This window comes from Eptesicus fuscus, chromosome 20, assembly GCF_027574615.1.
Source record: "Eptesicus fuscus isolate TK198812 chromosome 20, DD_ASM_mEF_20220401, whole genome shotgun sequence".
In the NCBI taxonomy this organism is placed as follows: domain Eukaryota; kingdom Metazoa; phylum Chordata; class Mammalia; order Chiroptera; family Vespertilionidae; genus Eptesicus; species Eptesicus fuscus.
Genome location: NC_072492.1, coordinates 8,176,982 through 8,198,931, shown reverse-complemented (window position 1 = coordinate 8,198,931; position 21,950 = coordinate 8,176,982). Strand labels below are relative to the sequence as shown.

The 21,950-nt window shown below is 41.1% G+C and overlaps 2 long non-coding RNA genes across 3 annotated transcripts in view; one reads left to right on the top strand and one right to left on the bottom strand.

Moving 5' to 3' along the window:
• Positions 1–1,870: 1,870 nt before the first annotated feature.
• Positions 1,871–9,254, bottom strand: LOC114227048 (uncharacterized). 2 transcript variants are annotated; one of them, XR_003613136.2, is made up of 5 exons: positions 9,024–9,254; positions 7,757–7,832; positions 4,865–4,922; positions 2,484–2,594; positions 1,871–2,380 (listed from the first exon to the last, which is right to left on the bottom strand). It is a non-coding gene; the product is annotated as an uncharacterized LOC114227048 (long non-coding RNA). The 2 variants fall into 2 exon arrangements; XR_003613135.2 differs by lacking the exon at positions 2,484–2,594.
• A 154-nt stretch (positions 9,255–9,408) lies between these two features.
• Positions 9,409–21,950, top strand: part of LOC114227049 (uncharacterized) — a 48,609-nt gene continuing 36,067 nt past the window's right edge. The window contains exons 1-3 of the long non-coding RNA XR_003613137.2: positions 9,409–9,538; positions 13,742–13,778; positions 14,675–14,814. This is a non-coding gene — a long non-coding RNA (uncharacterized LOC114227049). The remainder of the gene's footprint in view (positions 9,539–13,741; positions 13,779–14,674; positions 14,815–21,950) is intronic.

Below are 21,950 nucleotides of genomic sequence, written 5' to 3'. Positions count from 1 at the left end.
AGTTTTCACAGGGTCCCAAGCTGTACTTTCCTTGTTTGGGAAGCATTGCCATTCTAGAACACAGACACAGTGGAGAGTAGAAACCAAAGGCATTTGGGAAAACAGATTGAGGACACAAGGTGTTGGGTGATTTGTCTAAGTCCCAAAGCCAGTTACAGGTGTGCCTGAGGCCAGTTCCCAGCCCAGGGCTTTATCAACAGCTAACAACCCACAGCAACTTGACTCCTAAGTACAAAAGTTGGAAGAAACCAAGATTTCCTTCAGTAGGTAAGTGGATAATTAAGCTGTGGTACATTCGCACAGTGAAATATTATTTAGTACTACAAAGAAACGAGCTGTTGAGCCATGAAAAGACACAGAGGAAACTTAATGCACATTACTAGGTCAAAGAAGCCAAACTGGAAAGGATGTATATGCTAGGATTCCAGCTATATGACACTGTGGAAAGGCAGAGCTATGAAGACAGTAAGACTGCCAGTGGTTGCCCGTGGTACAGGAGGTGGGAATGAGTAGGTGCAGCACAGAAGATTTTTAGGGCAGTGAAACTACTCCATAACTATATATATAAAAGGCTAAGTGACCATCCATCCATCTGACCCACTGTCCAACCAACTGACTGGGTGGTAATATCACATGCACTGGCAATTTAAAAATAAATGTTGACTCACGTATGCGCGATATGCATAAAGCTCTCCCTGATGCCAATTGCACGTGTATGTTTTGATCTGTCATGGTCTATTGTGAATTTGGTTGACACTTCTATTATAGAGAAAGGACAAATAGCAATATTAAAATACTAGAGGCCCAGTGCACAAAATTCATGCACAGGTACGGTCCCTAGGCCTGGCTGTCATCAGGGCCATCTCTCTGAGCTGCCGGCCCTGCCCCCTGCTGCCACCCACCCCCAATTCCCCATTCACCATTGGGTGATCGGAGTCTGCCAGCTAGGGGGAGGGACCAAGAGGTGGTCAGTGCACCTCATAGCGACTGGTCAAGCGGTCGTTCCACCATTCGGTTGATTTGCATATTACTCTTTTTATATATAGATTTCTTCTAATTAATTTCCTTTCAATGTGCATGAATCTGTGTACCAACTGCTAGTGACACTATAATGGTGGATATATGTCTATATACATTGTTTAAACTCATAGAATTAACAACCTCAGGAGTGAACCCTAATATAAACTGTGGACTTTGGATGATAATGACATGTCAATGTAAATTCATCAGGGTGACAAATACACCATTATGGTTGCCATGTTGATAGTGGGGGAAACTTTGCATATATGTGTGTGGGGAGGGGAACACAGGGTATATGGGGACTCTGTGCCTTCCTCTCACAACCTAAAGCTGCTCCAAAAAATAAAGTCTATTAAAACAACAACAACAATAGAAAACATTCTTTCCCATTGTGACCCAATGTTGGCTCTGGAAAAAGAGTCTTGAAACTCATGCTTCTGTGGTTTCTTTCCTGGACTTTTTCTGTATCCAGGAAGCAGAATCCTTTTTGGGCAAGGACAGGATGGCTGTACACCTGTTTGTCTGCCACTTGGTGTCCACAGCACATGACAGCCTTCAAAAGGCTTATTGTTCCCTCAGTAGAATTGGGGTGCCAATAAATACCTTAGGTCACTCTTTCCAAGTCACTATGAGTCTCAGTGAATAAAGCAACTCCATGAAGGGCTTCCCCAAATCCTTGATTTGGGTCTAAAAGCTGCTGTGGCCTCCAAGTGCTTCCTTCTGCAGCGAATGCTTTGAAAGACTTCCAAGAGGAAAAAGGCCAGCTTAGCAGTGCCCATACTGCCTTGTCCAAGTCAAGAAAACGAAACCAACTTTGTTGGGCACCTACCATGTGGCGGGCTCTGTTACAGGCATTTGACATGCTTTATTTTATTGAATTTTTATAACAAACTTACACCAGCAATATTATTCTCATTTGATGGCTTAATAAACAGTTACAGAGAGGTTACTAAATACCAAAGGCAGGTAGTAAGTTGGAGAGCTGGAAAGTAATCTGAGCCTCTCTCAACACATTACATTCAAGAGTCTTTATCTTCAAGGGAATGAAGCAAATGATGCTGCAATCAGTGGCTCAAGGAAGAGCATAGGGAAAACCAAGCCCCATCCTTTAGTTTAGAGGACTACTCACTTCTGGTTAGTAGACCTTAGATCCACACCCTACAGCCAGCACTGCAGCCTTCCTCTCTATCCACACAGAGGCTGCTCTTTGCTGACTGCTGCCTCCTTCAAGGTCACTGATGTTCTGTGATGGTTCAGGAGTTCCTCTTGTTAGTTTTGATCCCCTTGGGTAATTACAGTTGTAAACTACAGAACCGATTGACACCGATGCAGCCTCATGGATAATCACAGGTTGGGATTCCTGGGGACAGAAGCAGGGAATTGAGTCATGATCAGATATGTGAGTCCTAAAATGTAAGGTTGCTCCAGAACTTGAGACTCCTTGACATTCTGCCCCATCTCACCCTCAGGGTTGCTCTCTGAGGAAAATGAGAGAGCCTCACAGCCTCTGCTGGCCAGTCATTCATTTGGAGCAAGTCGCTTATGTCTTTGGTCTGGTCTGCAGCCGGGCACCCCTAAAGGAGCACTCACATGAGGGCGCTGTTGCTGAATCTCAGTGGTGGTGCCATGGGATGCTGGGACTGGGAGTGAGTCTATGTGAACAGTGTGGGGTCAATTGAAGTAAAAGGAAAACAGCTGTCTTGGCTGCTGGATAGAAAGCTGCCCACTTCTCAGTTTTTCTGGAAAAAAGTGGTGCTGGGTCAGCATTGCTGGGCAGAGGTGTGACTGCTGCTGCTACAACCACTGGAGCAAAGATTGTTGATTCTGGTCACATTCTTCTCACCCAAACACCGCACCACAGAGACTCGCCCACCAAATACCATCCACCCTTGAGTCCCAAAGCCCCTCGCTTTCTCCCGCACCTCTCAGGTGAAAGGTCCTGCTAAGACACTAACACCTCTTTCTCTAAGTCAAGGAGTGGGCTGCTGGCCTACGTTGTGCCACTGGCACACTCAGTCACAACAGCCCTGTTTTAGTTGTGCCATCCAAGCACAACCATTCAACACTAAACCTCCAGGGTAGAAATCCCAGCTCACAAACAAACTCCTTCCACATCCGAAGTCTGTGACAAGGTTGTTTTCCTGGCTAGGAATCCCCATCTCCTTCCCAACCCCTATTGCTTTAAAAATGTTGTTTTAACAAAACAAAACAAAAAAAACAAAAAAGAATTTAAAAGAAAATGGAAATGAAAAAGAGAATTCACCCAGAATCACACTGCAGAACACAACCTTTGTTTTTATCTCCTCCCTTCCTTCCATTCCACATTCAAAAGTATAGAGTTTGCATACTAATAATCATGGTGGAGGTGGTTTTAGTCTGCATTGTTACTAGTACACTATTTTTCAAGTGTTTATGCAGTTTTTCTGATTATAGTTTTAATGACCATAGACTGTTCCATGGAACAGATGCTCTATGATGCACATGACATCTATTTCATGAATCGGAGCTGCTCTTCAATGAGGATTTCCAGCTCCTCATCTTTGGGAGCCTCGAGTGGACACCTGAGGTCCCAGACAGGTTCCCTCCTCTGAACCAATGAGCATTTCCTCTATCTGCCAGCCCCTCCCATGGGTCCCTTACATTTTTTAACACCTCTATCTGCAGTTGTGTTGTCCCAGGTCTGATAGCTCCTTTTCAAAACAAAACTTGTTTTTTCACCTCTGTATCACCCACACCTCGCTGAGTACCCGACATTTTCTGTGGCTCAATAAAAACGCAGAAGTAATACTAGTGAACATCATGCCAGGGGTGTCAATGGTGTTCATTACAAGCGTCAGAAACAAACCAACTCTGGGTAAGTTTAGCAGAAAAAGAGCTTAGTGAAATTAAACACACATCTAACTCATGACCCAACAATTTCATTCCAAGCTTTATGCCAACAGGAAATACAAACATGTGTCCACAAAAAACACACAAAAAAACCCAAAAACCCAACTAATCACTTGTACAAGAATGTTCATATCAGTTTTATTTGGAATGACCAAAAACTGGAAGACAGACCTTGTATCCATTAGCAGGAGACTGGATAACAGATTTACAATATGTTCATACAATAGAATATTACTCAGCCAGAGAAAGGAGCAAGCTGCAGATACAGAAAATAACTTGGGTGGATCCCAAAGATATTGTGCTGAGCAAAGGAAGCCAGACATAGAAGAGTTCAAGAATAGGCAAAACTAACCTCCGATGATAGAGATGTTGCCATCATGTGCACTGATAAACAAGGGAAGACCCCAAACATTACTGGGTATACTAATCTCCTGAGTGTAGGAAGCTGCCAGCTGGACCCCTTTAGCTGGATTATGGTAATGTTCTTTCATTCTAGGGAAATGTGCCAACATATCAATTGGAAAACTCCTGCTGGCTGCAGGGGGCATCCCAGTAAGAAGATCTCATGGAAGGAAAACCACAATTTTAGGTCTCTGTGCTGGCAAAGATCCTAGGCACCGGGAAGCTGAAGTGGGAGTGAATGCAACTTGAGATGGCAACCAGCAGCTGGCAGTGGCCCTGTGGTCTCTACAATCTCTATGGAATTCTGTCCTGTGTATCCTTGTGGGACGTGGCAGTATGGGGATAATGGGCATGTGGCATAGAGTGGAATGTATGTCAATGTGTTGAAGTACCCATTAGGGGATCCCTGGGTTCTGATCGGGGGTGGGAAGACAGGGACATGGCTTTGCTGTTGGCTGACTTAATTCCCCCTTGGTCCTTCTCTTTATCAGTAAATGTCTCTGCTTGCTTGGTTGAGCCCAGCAGCTGGAAGCATGTGGACAACAGGGCTTACCTGCATGTAGGGGTCCATTGGTTGGAACTGAACAACCTATTGCTTGAATTGAGATCACCTGGATGAAGAGAACTGGGTTAGACATTTTGCCTGGGCTGTACCAGGAAGTAGAGGTTTAACAACCCTTTCTTCATATTTCATATATGGACCCATAACTTCCCCTTACTGGAAAGACTTATGTTTGATGAGTCCCCTGTCCCCTGGACTTTGGAGACAAGCAAGATTATCTAATGAATGACCTGTGAAACTCAGGGTGCCTTGCAATGAGCTAGCTAAGACTGGAGTCTTCCCATGAGGAGAGTTTGCTCATGATCTCAACTTCCTTCAAAGTCTCCAGGTGCTAGCCAGCTGGCATTTCCCAGCACCTCCATGAACAGTTGGCCCAGTTAAACTCAGATTTGGTTCCCAAATATTTATATGCTACCTTCAAAATCACTCTCAAGTTTGCCCTATAAAATGAAAGAGCAAAAGGGAGATGAGATCCCTTTCTCGGTGCATGACCCCATAGGGCACCCAGCAGGTCTTATACAGGTCTCAGCACTTTTCTGTAGACGATGAAAGAATGGGTGACTTCTAAAGCTGCTGACCCTTTTGTCCTTGAATCCCAGCATGTACCAAATGATGTTTGCTGGTGTGCACCTAAAACCATTGCAAATAGTTCTCCCACCAAGACCCAAAGTGGGAAATCTCTCCAACGTAGGAAGAGATGTAGATGATGGGCGGCCAAAAGAAATGGCCATTATTCATTAAATTTCTAATGATTAGAAGGATTTGGGGAAGGGTCCTTCAGAAACTCCTGGCCCTGACTTTGAATGTTATTCAATTGAATGTTATTCAATTCCATTAAGCTCAGTAAAACTAAGTCAACTCCAAGCAAGGGATTTAGAGTTAGAGATACTTGAATTTCAATCCCACATTTTCCTCCCACTAGTTGTGAAATCCTGAAAATATTACTGAAATTCTATGATCCCCAGTTTACTCATTTATAAACTAGAGATGATAACATCTACTTCGACCAGGTGTGACACAACCTAAACAAAATCACCTAAGCATAGCACTTAGTGACTAGGAAATGTAAATTCTCAATAAATGACCGTAACTAATTAACATGAACAACGACAGTAAGAAAAGGGGAAATAGTGAATGTACAGTGCTGGCTCCTGAAGGACTGCCTCAAATCTGTCAGATGTCTTCAACCAGCTTCCCCCTGGAGGATGGGAGGGAACTGTGATTTACAAATCCAGAGGCTGCCTGTTCCTACCATTGACATCAAGACAGAAATAAATATTATGTTTTTTTAAAAATCAGGGATAGAGTTTGGTCAGCATGGCTCAGTGGTTGAGCGCTGACCTATAAACCAGGAGAGCACGATTAGATTCCTGGTCAGGGCACATGCCCTGGTTTCGGGCTCATTCAATCCCCAGTGGGAGGCATGTAGGAGGCAGCCAATCCATGATTCTCTCTCATCATTGATGTTTCTTTCTCTCTCTCCCTCTCTCTTTCTCTCTGAAATAAATCAAAATGTATTTAAAAAATAAAAAGTAATAAAAAAAATTCAGGGATAGAAAGACAAAACTTCATCTCTTAAATGACTCAATTTAGGTCTCAAACTTCCATCTCCACTGACAGTAGAAAATGGAATCTTACTAATTCAAGGCAATTCATTCACTGTTGTTTACATTTAATTTAATTTAGGTGAATGCTCATTTAATTTTAGGGTTTTTCCTACTCTTGCCTTGTCTTTCTACACATGCAGGATATTTCAGTTCATGAGAGGAAATGAAGATTGGGGCATGTACCCTCCTAGCATGAGCAGAGGCCCACGGAAGGAGTGGCTGCCTCGGAGGGGCAGCTGGTGTTCCCAAGCCTAGGACATCTGCCCCCGACCCTCCAGGACTCACTGCTGTAGCCACTGGACTGTCCTCACTCCACCCCAAGGCCTCTTCTGGTATGTGGACCACTCTGAAGCTAGGATGTTTTGAACCTTCTGCCTTCTCTTCTGAAACTCAGCTGCTCTTTCTACTTCTAGGACAGGATTTAGCTCTTCTTCAGATTCCTCTTTGTAATCTATTGTTTATAAATAAACTTTGCCCTCTTTCTTCAAGCTTCACCTCATGATATTTCAACTAAGCTTTCTAGAATTCAAAGCTTTTTTTTTCTTTTCAAGCACCTGCTTCTTAAAATAAAAGTCTATGACATTCAAAGTTATTACATTTTCTGTAGATTTACACACACAAAAAAAAAATAATTAAAAGTTCAAAAGCCCTGAATTTGACTCTTTTGCTCACTTTGTTCCATTACTCTATGTGCAGCATATATGAAAACCTTTCCTTTGGTGATGAAGGGATAGGCAGAGGGTAAAAGAAACCAAATTGAATCACACACATTAACATCAAAATATTACTTACTGTTAATAAAACTATTTTTGCTCACACCTTCAGACTGTAGCCCAGTACTATCCCAAGGATGGCTGAGAAACTAGCCCCTTGGGAATCCCTACATTCTTTGTGGATGCTCCATCTCAACAAGCCAAGTACCAGATGAGAGTCACAGAGTTTTTGAGGGGGATCTGAGATGCTCATGATTGGAGGAGACAGTAGGTGAGTGTCCGCCATTTTTGTTTCTGAGCTTGGAGAGTGGGCTGAGAATACCTATGATAAGAGTGCAAAACCCCTTATTATCAAGCTGGACAAGAAGATATAAATAAAGGAGTAGGATGTCTTCTGAAACTTAGAAGCTGCTCTGCTGTGCTTGACTAATGGTGGAACCTCTTCCTTCTGCATCTGGCAAGAGGTCGGGAGATAGTCTGCCAGACTCAAAAGAGATTCTCAAGTGAGGGGCCGCCTTGGACTCTGACTGTGTTTTTCATTTGAACTTCTCTCCCCACCTTACCTTGCTGAATGCAAGAGAGCCTGCTGCAGAGAGTGCCCTGAGATGGTCAGGTTCTCCAGAGAAACAGAAGAGAAATCTGTAGGAGAATCATAATCAATAGGAAATTATTGTTTTAAATTTATTATTAGGAATTATAATTGCACGTGCAATTATGGGGGCTGACAGGTTCAAAATCTGAAGAACTGATGTCCCAATTCAAGGATGAAGGCCAGCAGGCTATAGAACCAGGAAGAGCAAATGACCCAGTTTGAAAGTCACACAGGAGAATTCTCTCTCACTCAGGGGGAGAGTCAGCCTTTTGTTCTATTCACACCTTCAACTGATGGGATGAGGCTCAACTGCCATAGTAAAAGCAATCTGCTTTACTCAATCTACTGATTTAAATGTCAAACTCACCCCCCTCACAGACACACCCAGAATCATCTTTGACCTAATATCTGGGCACCCCTCATCCAGTCAAGTTGACACAGAAATTTAACCACCATAGGCCCTTTATCCCCAGCCATATTGTCAGCCCTACACCAGCACTGCTGCACTTCTCAGCAACTCCTAACCTTTAGGCCAGTGATGGGCAACCTTTTGAGCTTGGTGTGTCAAACTTCGCCAAAAAACTGAGCATAACTTGGGTAGTGTGTCACTTTGAGGAAAAAACATTATTTCACAAATGTTTCATCCTCAGGAGCAGCAAATGTTTCATCCTTGGCATGCGGCCGCTAAGGCGGCCGCATGTCATCAGAAATGGCTACGCGTGTCAGTGCTGACACGCGTGTCATAGGTTCGCCATCACTGCTTTAGGCTGATGCTGTGTCTACGTCAGGTGAGTGTGTGCAGAATCCTTATGCCATATGGTGCCTCTACTAGTATCTGTCAACGTTGCTTCCCCTACTGCCCAGATAGCACCCTATGCTCCATAACCCCAAACTTCCCTTGCAGTCTTCTGAAACCAGTATACAAATTTGTCAAATCCAACTGAGAAAGCCCTTAGGAGGAAAATCTCTGAGGATCTGTGATGGAGCCAAGATTTGAAGACAGAGTCTCTGACCCCAAGTCCAGTATCCTTCCTGCTATGTCAGCCTAGAGCTCCCAAGATTTAAAGCTAGCCCAGCTCCCTAGCTTCAGAGCACCCGAGACAAAAGCCATCTGCCGGACCCTCTGCTGGAGGCTCCGCAGCAGTTGCACTTACAGCCTTATAACAAGCAATTGGCAGTTATGTTGGGAGCAATTACCAGAGCTTGGAAACATCAGCTCAGATAAAATTAGATTTGACCTGAGAGATTGTTCCAAACACCAACTCAACAGCCTTTGATGTTCTGAATCCCATCAAATTGCACACAGTTCTCTCTTCCTGGCTTGAAAGTCAGTCAGTCTCTTCATCAGGGAAGTAAAAAGACCTGTTGTTGTTTAAATCTTTAGAGCTCTTTCCCTGGAGGGCTTGTAGTAGGCTGGCAGATGTGGCATCTGCTGGTTGTATCAAATACCACAGCACTTGAGGCAGTGATACTAGTTGACTTATCACTTTGAAAGGTTGCCCAGAGACATAGAATGTTGAAAAGAACAATAGTAGAATTCGTGGGTGAGCACATTGTAAGGTATAAAAATGTTGAATCACTACATTGTATACCTGAAACTAATATAACTGGTATAATATTGTATACCAATTATACAAATAAGTAAATAAATGCAAAAAAACCTCAGGGAAAAAATAAATAAGAAAAGGACAATACAGCAGTTTCTCTTTGCCTTCGGGGGATCCGTTCCAAGACCTCCATTGGATGCCTGAAGGTAAGTAGATGTGGATAGTACTGAACTCTATGTACACTATGTTTTTTCCTATATACAAACACTTTATGGCTTCTCTTTGGCATATCTAAAATGCCAGCATCACTACCCTTGTGTTTTTTAGGGCTATTATCAAGTAAAATAAGGGTGACTTGAAAATAAGCACTGTGATATCACTATAGTCAATCTTATAACCAAAAGGGTTACTAAGTGACTGATGGGTTAGAAGTGTCTACAGAGCAGATATAGACAAAAGGATGATCCATGTCCTGGGTGGGACACCATGAAATTTCATCCTGCTACTCAGAATGGTGCACAATTTAAAACTTATAAGTTGTTTATTTCTGGAATTTTTCATTTAATATTTTTACACCACAGTTGACCATGGATTACTGAAACAATAGAAAGTGAAACTGCACATGAGGGGGCCTACTGTAGTTGCACCTTGTAGATGGAGGGATTGAGGGCCAGAGAGGTCATGTGACCTGCACAAGGGCATATGGGTCAAAATGCGAGAGCCTCTTCCATCCTAGGTCTCTAGTTGTTCTCCTCTTTTAGTGCTATAGAAGACCAGAGAAAAATGAAGCAACGCTTAGAGAAATGGAGTTACATAGCTTTATTATGCCTGCAGACTCAGAGGAGGTCGCCTCTCAAATTCTGAGCAAACCAATATGGTGGAAGCCCCTCTTTTATCTCCTTTTGCTGTTTTGTCCCCCCAAATATAGAATGGGACTTCTGGATCTTTCACGAGCTTTGCAAAAAGCCCCAGGTATTTGGGGTCTTGAGACCATACCTAAGGGCCTGGCCTGGCGCCAGGCTGTGATAAACCCCCTCCAGGGGCTATGTCATAGTTTATGGCCTCTGTGAAATGTGAGCATTTAGGTAATAGGTCTTGCAAGACCAGTTTGTGGAGAAAGGGGCAATGACTTAATTATAGGTTATCAAGAATGTACACTGGGCTTGCTGGCACAGATTCAGATTGCTAGCCACCCCCAAATATCAGGGTTACATTGGAATTAGCCTTTTAGCCTTCTCATTAATACACTTTCCTAATGACTTCTCATACCTGGTCAGACTTTAACTTAGAGCTTTCAAATTTTGAGGAAGAGAGAAATTAAGTGGCAGAGTCAGGAATTGAACTCAAAGAGTCTGATATCAGAATCTGTTGCCTTTTCTTACTATAAACAGGTAAGAGATGCTTGCAAGAAAAGAAGGTAAGTCAGCAGGAGGGCAGGAAGTCACGAAGCAGGAAGGAAGGAGAAAGTTCCCTGAGAATAGGGACACATCTTTGCTATTTACTGCTTTAGCCCTAGCAGCAGCCTTGTGTTTGGCACATAGTAGGTGCTCAATAAATATTTGGGGAAGAAGGACGGAAGGAAGGAAAGGAAATAGTGGGCTGGTACCTGATGGCAATCGTGCTCTGAGATCATGGGTTTTATACTCACTCCTTTAGGCTAAGGTGGTTTTCCTTTAAGTTCTGTTTTTATGTGGTGATTGAGGGGAGGGGATTCTTTGTTTTTTTCTTTTCATTTTGAGGTTTTGTTTTGTCCAAGTCAAAGAGATTGGGGTTACCAGAAGTCTAACTTCTGGATAAGTGGAGCATTGTGGTTTTTACTGAGTTCTTTTTGTTGAGTAATTGCCCAAGCTCATGTAATTATAGCTGGGTTAGAACTGAGAAAAGAAGTGTGGCCTCCATCAAATTTCATGCAGTTCCATTCCAGTCCTCTTCCCTTTTCCGTCCTCCTATTCTCCCTGTTGCTTTCAGGTCTCTTTTTGCTCCAAGTAAAATCTACCTGGGCTATATATTATTCCCTCTGGGTACAGATTTTCAATCAGGAAATGGTCAATTAGAAAATCTGATTAAAAGACCCAAGAGGATATTATTCATTCAATAATTCATTCATGCATTCATACATTTATTCATCCACTCAGTCATTCAAATAATGTCTGTTGTGGTTTGGTGCCACACACTTTGCTCGATGATTCTAAAATGCATGGCACTCAATCCCTGACCTCCCACACACACACAATGAAGAAAAGAAACAAACATGTATACAACTAATATACAGGAAGGCTGAAGTGCCAAGGAGGTGGGGACTAATTTTTCTGGCAAGTATGAGAATAAAGACTTCACAGAGAAAATGATATTAGAATTGACTTTGAACTATGAATGGGATTTTAGTAGGTTCTTTTTTGAAGAAGAGTGGCCAGGTAAGGAGAAATCACTCTAGGCAGAGGTTAAAACCTAATTAATTAGAATAAAATTCAAAGTCCTCACCATGGCTTATGTCACCATGGCGTGTTTCCATCCTAGGACATTTGTACATGTTGTTAAAATATTCACCTCCAAGTTCTTCGGTGGCTGCCTCGGGTCAGCACTTAGGTCTCAGCTCAAATACCTCATATGAGAGGGGTCCTATTAGAAAACCCCTACTTCACAAAGCAGAGCCCTTTCTGTAATGGTTAAGTAATTTATCCAAGTCACCCAACTAACAAGTTGCCAAAAATTTAACCTAGGCCTAGAGACCACTGCTCTACACTGTCTCTCTCACATCCCAAACTGCTCTTGTTTATACACTTAAGTGGTTCACTCTCCTTGCACTGGAACATACAGCCCATGAGAGCAGGGGCCCATCTGTCTTGGTCATGACTATATTTCTGGCATCCAGCATGGGACTTAGCATCTAAGAGGCACTCAGAAAATAATTTTTAAATGAATAAATGAGCAAAAGCTTGGGGAAGAGAGTGTGCATCAAGAAAGGAGATTAGGGGTATACTATGCCTGGATGAAGAAATAGTAAGGAAGCTTATTTAATTGTGTCCCCTGAGAACTATGTCCATATTTTTATGCTTCCTCTCAAAGTAGTGACAGAGTTGTTGGAAATATGGAGCATGTAAGAACAGGCACAGTGGTTGGACAGTAAGCAATTGAAGGAAATTAAAGGCTTTGGGGGTTGGGTAACCCTTGCAGTATATGTCAAAATTGCAACCCATAATGACTGCCTGCTCCTAACCAAAGAAGATAATGAGTGTCATTTCATGGAGGTCCCTTCCATAGAGCAGTGATTGCTGAACAGCCAGGAAATAACTTCTTACAAGGTCTCTGTGGTGTCAATAACCTAGGAGTCCTCTCCCGCTGACCAAGCCTGGATGGCCATAGCAGATGGTGCTAATGAGCCTGAAATGACTCAGGCTTTCTCTGCACTCTGCTGCCTGCTAGAAGCTCACTCTCGGTCACAGGTCACCGATCCATTCCCAGGAAAGTAGCAGGGCTACGTCACCCACCTGGTAGGCTTTGCAAGATTGTGGAGTTTTCAACACAGTGCTGCTGCATCTGTCCCGAGCTGCTCAGGCATGGATGGTCCAGGTTCACTGTGCTACTGAAGGGTGGAGCCGGGACTGACACTTTGAGATTCCGACTCATAGGGCAGTCTCCCATTGCTCACCACTCTTCTTTCAGAGCCTCCAAAGGGAAGTCACATGACCTAGTGGTTGATGTACTCCTAGCTTGCTAGCAAGTAGACCCTTCAACTAAATAAGCAATAATGGTTTGGGTTTAAAACATTATAGTGTGGCTATCCAAAATTGTAACTACCCTGTATTGATTACTTCTTTGTGCGCTAGAGACTTTTCTAAGCCCTTTATAGACATCATCTTATTGAATTTCAGAACAACTCTTTGGTAAGGAAACTTTATTATCCCCATTGCACACATGAAAAACTGAGGGATAAAAAAGTTATTGAATTATTCAAGATCTTATAGGCAGCAAGTGACATAGCCTATATCTGTCAAATTTCATTGTCAGAGTTCTTAATTAGTTAACTATTTTGCTGTATTGACATATATCCATGACTTTCAACTCTCCCAATATGCCTTAATCTGAGAGTTGAAGGCACATATCACAGCCTGTCAATGCACCTGTTGTATTTGGGAAGGGTTTCTCAAGGTTGGTTTTTCCTTTTAAAAAAGTAATTATGTGTTCTAACATAGAAACCTCAGTACCTGAAACCAAAGATACAAAGATATCTATTGCTTCCAGCCTTGGCAGAGTTACTTTAAGAACTAAGTGTCAGAAACAAGTTATACACTGAGGTGTGGTCTGTTGACCAGATACATAGAGCATCATTAAATTCAAATGAACTCTGTTAAATCCAACAAAGATATATTCTAATGAGGGCCTCTAACTGCACAATTCCTTTGCATTAGGTGATACAAGGGCTACAAAGGAGTGTAACAAGGTGTGGTAAGTAGTATTTTATTCATGGAATGAATGGGGAGTGAATCTCAAATTGGTTCAATTCAGCTCTAATTTAACTATGAATATAGGGTTTTGCTTCTAAACCACATCTTTTCTTAATTTGTCTAAACTACTATCTTCTCCATATTAAAGAGCTTCCAAAAGTCCTAGGCATTTGGGGAGGACTGGACACATGGCAAGGTGGAGAAGGGTATATGGAGTGCCAGAATGCAGCTGGACGTCACTCCTAATCAACAGGCAATGTTCTGGCAGCTCTCGGTGAAATTTACTCACTGAATGGCAAAGATAAAAATTCTAACAGCTCCTCGGCAGGCATACAGGATGTTCAGTTCTCACTTGAATGAGAAGTGAAGACCTTCAGGTGGTGACTCAACTCTCCCATATCGCTCTGTACTGGAGACAGATGGGGCTCACTTGGGCATAGGATGGACAGTCCCTTATTCGGGGCTCAGCTCCTATCTGTTTGATCCCAACCCATGGTATCTTAACTAGTCTGGGCGTGGGAAAGACTGTTTTGAATATTCTTCTAAATCTATTGGTATTATATCCTGAACCCTGGCTTTTGAAATCTAAATGTCAAAAGTTTGGTTCTGTTCTTCTGTTTCTGCTTTGACAACCCTCCCTTTAGGTAAAGGGTATCCTAAGTCTTGGTGCCTGGGCTGGAAGAAAATGCTTCTATGTGTGTCTGCAATTCTCTTCCTAATATTTCCCTTCCTGATTACTCCCCAGTCACGCAGTCTGTCCACCACAGGCCTCCCCCACAGGGGACTGTCTCATAAGCCTAAAGCATGGAGAGGCAGAGAATGTGTGCTTCTGGCAAGCAGGTTCTAATGGCGAGGAGAGATGGGCCTTAGCAAAGCATTCTGGGTTTCTTCTTCCAGGTTCACTAATCAGATAGTGATTCCTCCTCCTCTTCTGATGAAGACTGAGAGAGTAGAGGAAAACTATGATGTGTGTTTCCTATACTTTCCATCCCTGTGCAATGGAGTAGGACTTCACTCTTCTGTGGAAGCATGAACAGGTACCTGCCCCCTCCTCCATGTCCAGCATAATTCCCAGGGTTTGTGGTGGATCTAAGAAGGTTGTGTCCTGGTCAGAAATCAAACCTGCAACCTTTTGGTGTACTGAAACGCAACACTCACTGGATGGATAGTAGGTGTTCAGTAAGGGCTTTCTAATTGATTAGTTGATTTATTGATTATGAGGCCTGGAGAAGAGTTGTGGCTGAAATCCCTGATTGGAACAAATATGGGAGGCAACTGAATTACATTTTTCTCTCAAATTGATTTTTTCCCTCTCTCTCTCTCTCTTACTCTCTCTCTCTCTCTCTCTCTCTCTCTCTTTTACGTCTTCCTTTCCTCTCTCTCTAAAATCAATAAAAACATGTCCTCGGGTGAGTATTAAAAAAGAAAAAGAAAAGGACTTGTAGTAGAATGTTCATCATAGCACTGTTTATAATTGGAAACTTACCAATGCCCAGAAACAGCAGAATGAACAGTGGTGCATTCACACGATAGACTATCATATAGCAGCAATTTTCAACTGGTGTGCTGCAAGCATTTTTAAAACATGCAATACCTGACTATTTAATCACAAGCACTGATCTCATTTCCCCTTAGATTCTCAAGTAAAAAAATGGCAACAGCCAACACAACAATAGCTGTCTGGTGTGAATGAATAAAAATTACATTTTTTTGTCAGATCGGCAAAAAATATATTTTTGGTGTGCTGCAGAATTTTAGTAATAAGTTTTAGTAATTAGTTTACTGTGGGTTGAAAATCGCTGCCATACAGCAATAAGAATGAATGAAGTACAAGTATAGGCAACAATATAAGTGGGTCTCAAAAACGTAATGTTGTGTGGAAGCCAGACCAAATGTGTGTGTGTGTGTGTGTGTGTGTGTGTGTGTGTATTATACCTTTTTTATATAAAAGTCAAAAACAGGCAAAACTAATCTAGGGTGTCAGAAGGCAGGAGAGTGGGGCACAGGCTGATTTCTGGGCACTGGTGGTATCTATTTCTTGATTCAGGTGCTGGTTACATGGCTGCATGCAATTTATGAAAATGAATTGACTTGCATAGTTGTGTGCTTTTCTGAATATATATTATACTTTAATTAAAAGTGCACACGCACACACACCCAACTACACGCTTACACACAGAGACACAAGCACAGGCACATGTGAAAGCTTCATTCTCCCTGCCTCTCAAAAGACTAAAGGGCTTCTGGGTAGCAGCTCCTGAACAATCTCTACCTTCCTCAATGAAATAACTTTTAAAATATCAAATAATAATAATAATGGAAAGAAAAAGAAGAAGAAAAAGGGACACCTGTCGTATTCCAGGTTTGTCAGTCAAACCTGTGCCTGCACTCCGGGGAATTTTCCATGTGCCTCAAAGATGCTCCAATAGGGTTGAGCGCAGTCTTGGCAGACCACCTGTGTGATGCCATGGGCGAGCTTGTCCACTTGAAAATAGATAAAAGCACATTTCTTCCTTCTCCAATATCTTTACTGTGGATTAGAAACTCAAGATTTGCATTTAAGGGAACACTGAGCTATGGTTCTAGCTGGGGGCGAGGTCCGTCCCTTCCTCTCATCACTAATCTTGTACAGACTAAAAGGAGCTTGGACGTATTTATTTATTCCCTTTGGTTTCTAAAGTAGGAAGCCGTTTGTCTATTTCAGATGGATCCTGCAGCCTGTTAACATAAAAAAAAACATTGAAACCTGTAAAGAATTTTTGTGAGTTTATTTGAGCCAAACTGTCGACATATGCTGGGAAGCAGAACCTCAATGAATTGAGATAATGCTCCGGAGAATGGAGGGTTACATCTATATTTATACATTGCAATCAAAGGAAAGGGACATAGGTGAGTTACATGAAATTCATTGGTGATAGATTAGGGAGGTGGGATAAAGCAAAGCGAGGGAAACCTCTGGGATAGGGTGAAAAGTGAAATGATGGACATGTGCTTCTTTACAGAGATGGATACAGGATAGTTTAACGTAATTAACAGTTGACAATTAACTTGATAACAATAACAATAAGGGAATGTCCTGGTGCCATTTGTTGTGCTCTGAGGAGTCCGGGGTAAAAAGGAAGTTACAAGTTACCCAGACATCTCACAGATATGTTATCTTAGAGGCAAAAAGGCAAATGGGCTCAGTAAAGAAGATCTAAGTTGATCTTTGTCAGGGAAGATATCGGCCTAGGACATGACTACCCACTATAACCTGTTTGTAGTTAAATATTTAATTTTCAAACCATCTTTTGTGGTTATTTTAGGTCTCTGAGTTTGCAAGACTGCCACACAGGCCTCCCCTGAGCTTGTCAGGTTAGCATGTGGCTCCTTTCGTCCACAAGCCTGTGGGGAAATTTGGCTCTACAGTGCTTCTTCAGAAAGTACCTTCATTCTTGGAAATGTATTTTTCCGGGAAATAGGTTTTCTCATGCCATATTGTCCACCTCACAATTCTTGAAGTTTGTTGATCATTTAAAAAGATAACTGGTATTATTTTTCCATGCCATTTGTTAGTTACATTTAAACTATTTACACACTTGGCACATTACACCAGAATTACTAAATAAAAATTTCTATTTTTCACTACCAATATATATATATATATATATATATATATATATATATATATAATATCAATATGTTGATATTTTCATTGTCCAGAAACTTGAGTGGAATTTTTCTGATTAATTTAAAAATTATATTGACATTGATATCTATAATGTATAAAGTGCTTCTACAAATAAGTAAGAAAATAAGAAACAGACCAAAAGAAAATGGGAAAAGGTAAGAATAGCAAATTACTAAATCAGTGAAAATGACCATAAGCATAAAGAGAAATGGAACCTCACCAGTCGTGAAATAAATACAAATTAAAATAATACATTACTAGTCCCCTCCTTATCCACGATATCACCTTCCAAGGTTTTAGTTACTGGTGGTCAACCATAGTCTGAAAATAGGACATGGAAAATTTCAGGAATAAGCAGTTTGGTAAGTTTTACAGTGTGTGCCATTCTGAGTGGTGTGATGAACTCTCACTCTGTCCACTACATCCGGCCGGTGCCGGGTCTCCACGCTGTGTGTGCTCCTCGCCTGATAGTCACTTAGTAGCCCTCCTGGTTATCAGATCGACTGTCACAGGACCACAGTGCTTGTGTTCCGTTCACCCTTGTTTCACTTCACCATGGCCCCAAAGTACAAGAGCAGTGATGCTGGCAATTCAGATCTGCCAAAGAGAAGCCATAAAGTGCTTCCTTTGGGTGAAAAGATGAAAGTTCTCAATTAGTAAGGGAAGAAAGAAAAGTTGTATGCTGCGGTTGCTGAGATCTATGGTAAGAACACATCTTCTATCTGTGAAATGGTGAAGAAAAATGAAATTTGTGCTAGTTTTGCTGTCATACCTCAAACTACAAATTTACAGCACAGTGTGTGTTAAGTGCTTAGTGCAGGTGGAAAAGGCATTAAATGTGTGGGTGGAAGACATGAACAGAAAACGTGTTTTGATCAATGGCAAGGTGTTGCACCAGAAAGCACTGAGCCTCTACAAAGACTTCAGCAAGTAATGCCGGGGTGATATCCAGCATCTAGAAGGATTCAGGAATCTGGAGAAGGTGCTGCAGCATAAATTAATAAAGAGACTAGGAATATAATATAAAATTTGTAATCCATGGGGGAGTCAGAAGGGAGCTTAGCTTCAATAAACAAGTTCTCCGGACCCCTAGCCCTTTATTAACACAAATTGTCCTAAGGCAAGGCAGATATGCATATCAAAGGTTAAGGTTTAGTATACAGTAGGCATTGTTAGATTGGGGGAACTGCCTTAGGCTGTTCAGGTGTTTGGCCAGCAGGAGGCAATGACATGTAGGTTAAAATGCCCTCAGCTGTCTGGTAACAGGCAATAATATATGCAAATCTTTAGGTTTGGGGAAATGCCCTCAGCCATTCCAACAGGCAATAACATGTATTCAGCCCTGCTGAATCCCCAAGTTCCATCAAACTTTTGATGAAATTTCTTGCATTTATGACATGCTGGAATTAGCTTCCGGCAAGCAAGGGATCCCCTGTAATTAGTGACCCCATGCCATTTATTTAGTGCAGGTAATGGGTGTGACACAGATTCAGGAATAAGTTTGGCCTTTTATTATCTCACATCATCACTAGGAGAAAGAAGTTAGTACGGACAATAAGATCTTTTGAAAGAGAGGCAGAAGATAATATTCACATAACTTTTATTGCAACATATTATTCTAATTGTTCAATTTTATTATTAGTTGTTGTTGTTAATCTCTTACTGTGCCTAATTTATAAATTAAACTATCATATATATGCATGTATAGGAAAAAACATGGCATATACAGGGTTTGGTATTATTCATAGCTTCAGGCATCCACAGGGGGTCCTGGCGCACATCCCTCCCAGATAAGGGCGGACACTGTGCTAGGATTCTTCAGTTATCAGATTTTCAAATATTAACAATATCCAATATTGTCCAAACAAGCATTTTCATACATTGCTAGTGAGAGTGGGACTGAAACACCCTCTCAGAAGGCAATATATTTGAAGGCTTAAAATGCAAATTTTCAACGTTTTAAAATTCTGAGCCTGTAGACCCTATTGTTCCTACAGAGATACTTTTGCAAGTTTGAAAAGACATGGCTAAAAGGATATTCCTTGTTTTGTAATAGAAAAATGGAAAGAAACCTAAATACCAAACAATTGGAGACTTTTAAAAAATAAATTAATAGTATTGCTATATCAGGTTGATAAATGTACAAAAGAATACAGGAGAAAAGAATATTTACTATCATCCAATTTTTGAAAAAGTTTAATTATATAAATATGCTTAGAAAAAAATTCTGGAAGGATAGACAGAAAGCTCTTCTCAGTGGTCATTCTTGTGGAGAATGAAAAGGCAAGAGACTTCGCTTTCTACTGTATGTATCTTTTGTTTTGTTTAGATTTTTACAATGTGTTTATAAAACTGCTACAATTAGGAAAGGCCAATAAGATTTTTTTTTTTAACACCGCAGGATATACACCAAATGCCAACCAATGTGATATTTAAATGTTGGGAATTTGGATGATTTTAAAATTCACTTCATTTTCCAAAATTGTCCTCAATGAGTATCTTACTCCTTTTCATATAAGAAAAAAATAGGTGGAATTTTAAATAATATGTATATACAATTTAAACTACAGCATATGATCCAAATCATGTCCAAAGAATGGACAGCATAAAGCTTCAAGGACATACATCTCCTAGTAAAAGTTAATGGTAATTAAACGGGCCGCTGGACTATAGGAGATATTTTTCTTCCACTCATTTACAATCAACAGCTGAGTGATGTGAAGATCAATGGTTGGAATGACAGTAAGTTTATCATTATTATAATTGATGTGCTCATTAGTACCTAAGTTCTCTTTCCCTTGGTTTCCTACATGCTTGTTAATTCCACACAACAGTGTTAATTATGGTGATAAAACACTAGAATACATGGTTAAAGTGAACCCAGTGATACCATGGAGACTCAAGCTCACAGAGCAGAAAGGGGTCTTTATAGTTCACTCTGTCCTTCCTCCTACCTTAAGACAAGTAGGTTTCTAAATCACTCCACGCATGGAGTTATCAGTGCTTTTCCTAAAGATTCCCAAGGAAATGCACCATCTGGGTACTGACATTCCTGCAGCTGCCTACAAAGGATTGAATCCCAAAGCTGGTCAAGTAATCCACTACATTGTGCTTGTCTTCTCTTTTATAAACAAAGCTGATCAATGGTTGGGGGTCAGTACTTTCTAATACAAAACCCCAAATTTTAAAGTTTACCTTTGGAAGGAAGTACCTAGAGTGAGGAGGGGCAGCTCCAAGGGTCCCAGCCCTCAGGCCCCTTATCTTTCAAGGATCTCTCACGGACACCACCACCATCAGGCTGGTCTTCAAAAAACACGGATTCTTTATTAATGGCCCAAGAAGAGATAAACACCTCTATTTTTATCCCTTTAATAGAGTCCAATTTTCAAAAATTATTTTCAAAAACACTAGTGTAGCCATATAAGCTATGAACAGAGCAAAGGCTAAATGTTAACAATGGTTATATTTATGATCAGACTATATATTATTATTTTGACTCATTCTTTTTTCTAGGTTTAAAAAAACAGGCATATACATTTTTACTGTGCAGTGGATCTCTTACTATGTATACACAAGTCTTTTTTCATCTTAGGAAGATTTTTTTCTACTATACCTTTGATTATTGTTTCTAGTTAATTGTTTCCTTTTCTACTTGAAGAACAATAATTATCTGTATGCTGACTTATATTCTCTGTTTTTGCTATCTATTATTTTGCTAATTGGACATTTTCTCTATATTCTGGGGGAACCTCCAATTTGCTCCCCATGTTACTGATATGATTAGTTTCTACAGGATTAGTTCTAGTATCTTTTTTCAACTGCTGTTTAAATATTACCTTCATGGCTATATTTTTCCATCTCCTTTTTTCACGTACCCTGCTGTCTTTTCATTAAGCTTATTCTCGCCTTGAGGATATTTTTATTATGTATCAGAGAAGTAATGACTTGTACTTTATTTCCTAATAATTTGTCCTTGATTCTAAAATATACCATTTTCAGATAAAGGTTCTTACTTGTCTTTGGCTGTATATTACTGCCCTCTTCTTCAGCAGCATGTTCCACACATGGGTACTAAGAATTCTGTCGAAGTCTCAATGCTTCATTATGTCCACCTGCGGATGACGGAAGCCCCTGCTCAGGCCTGGGCTACAGCACAAGTTAACAAGCACAGTCACTAATCCAACCTTCGTTAGATGAAATCAGCCCGTGGGAGCAGAACCCGGTGTTGCGCAAAGAGAGCCACAGGAAAAGCCCTGGGAAGGAGAGCGGTTCGGAAAATGAGAAGCGAGTGCATTTTAAGCAAACTTTGTCTTCTTTTTGAGTTAGCCCTGGACTACTGGGAAGAGTTTATGAGCTATAAATAAGGATGATGAGTAAAAATAAAAAGGCTCCTGTAGTCAAACATCTCTAGCAAACAGGATTCAAAAAACGTTAGGTTTGTTTATGGTGCCAACACCCAGACACTCTACTATGCAGAGCGCACTGTGAATTTCTTTCTAGGCA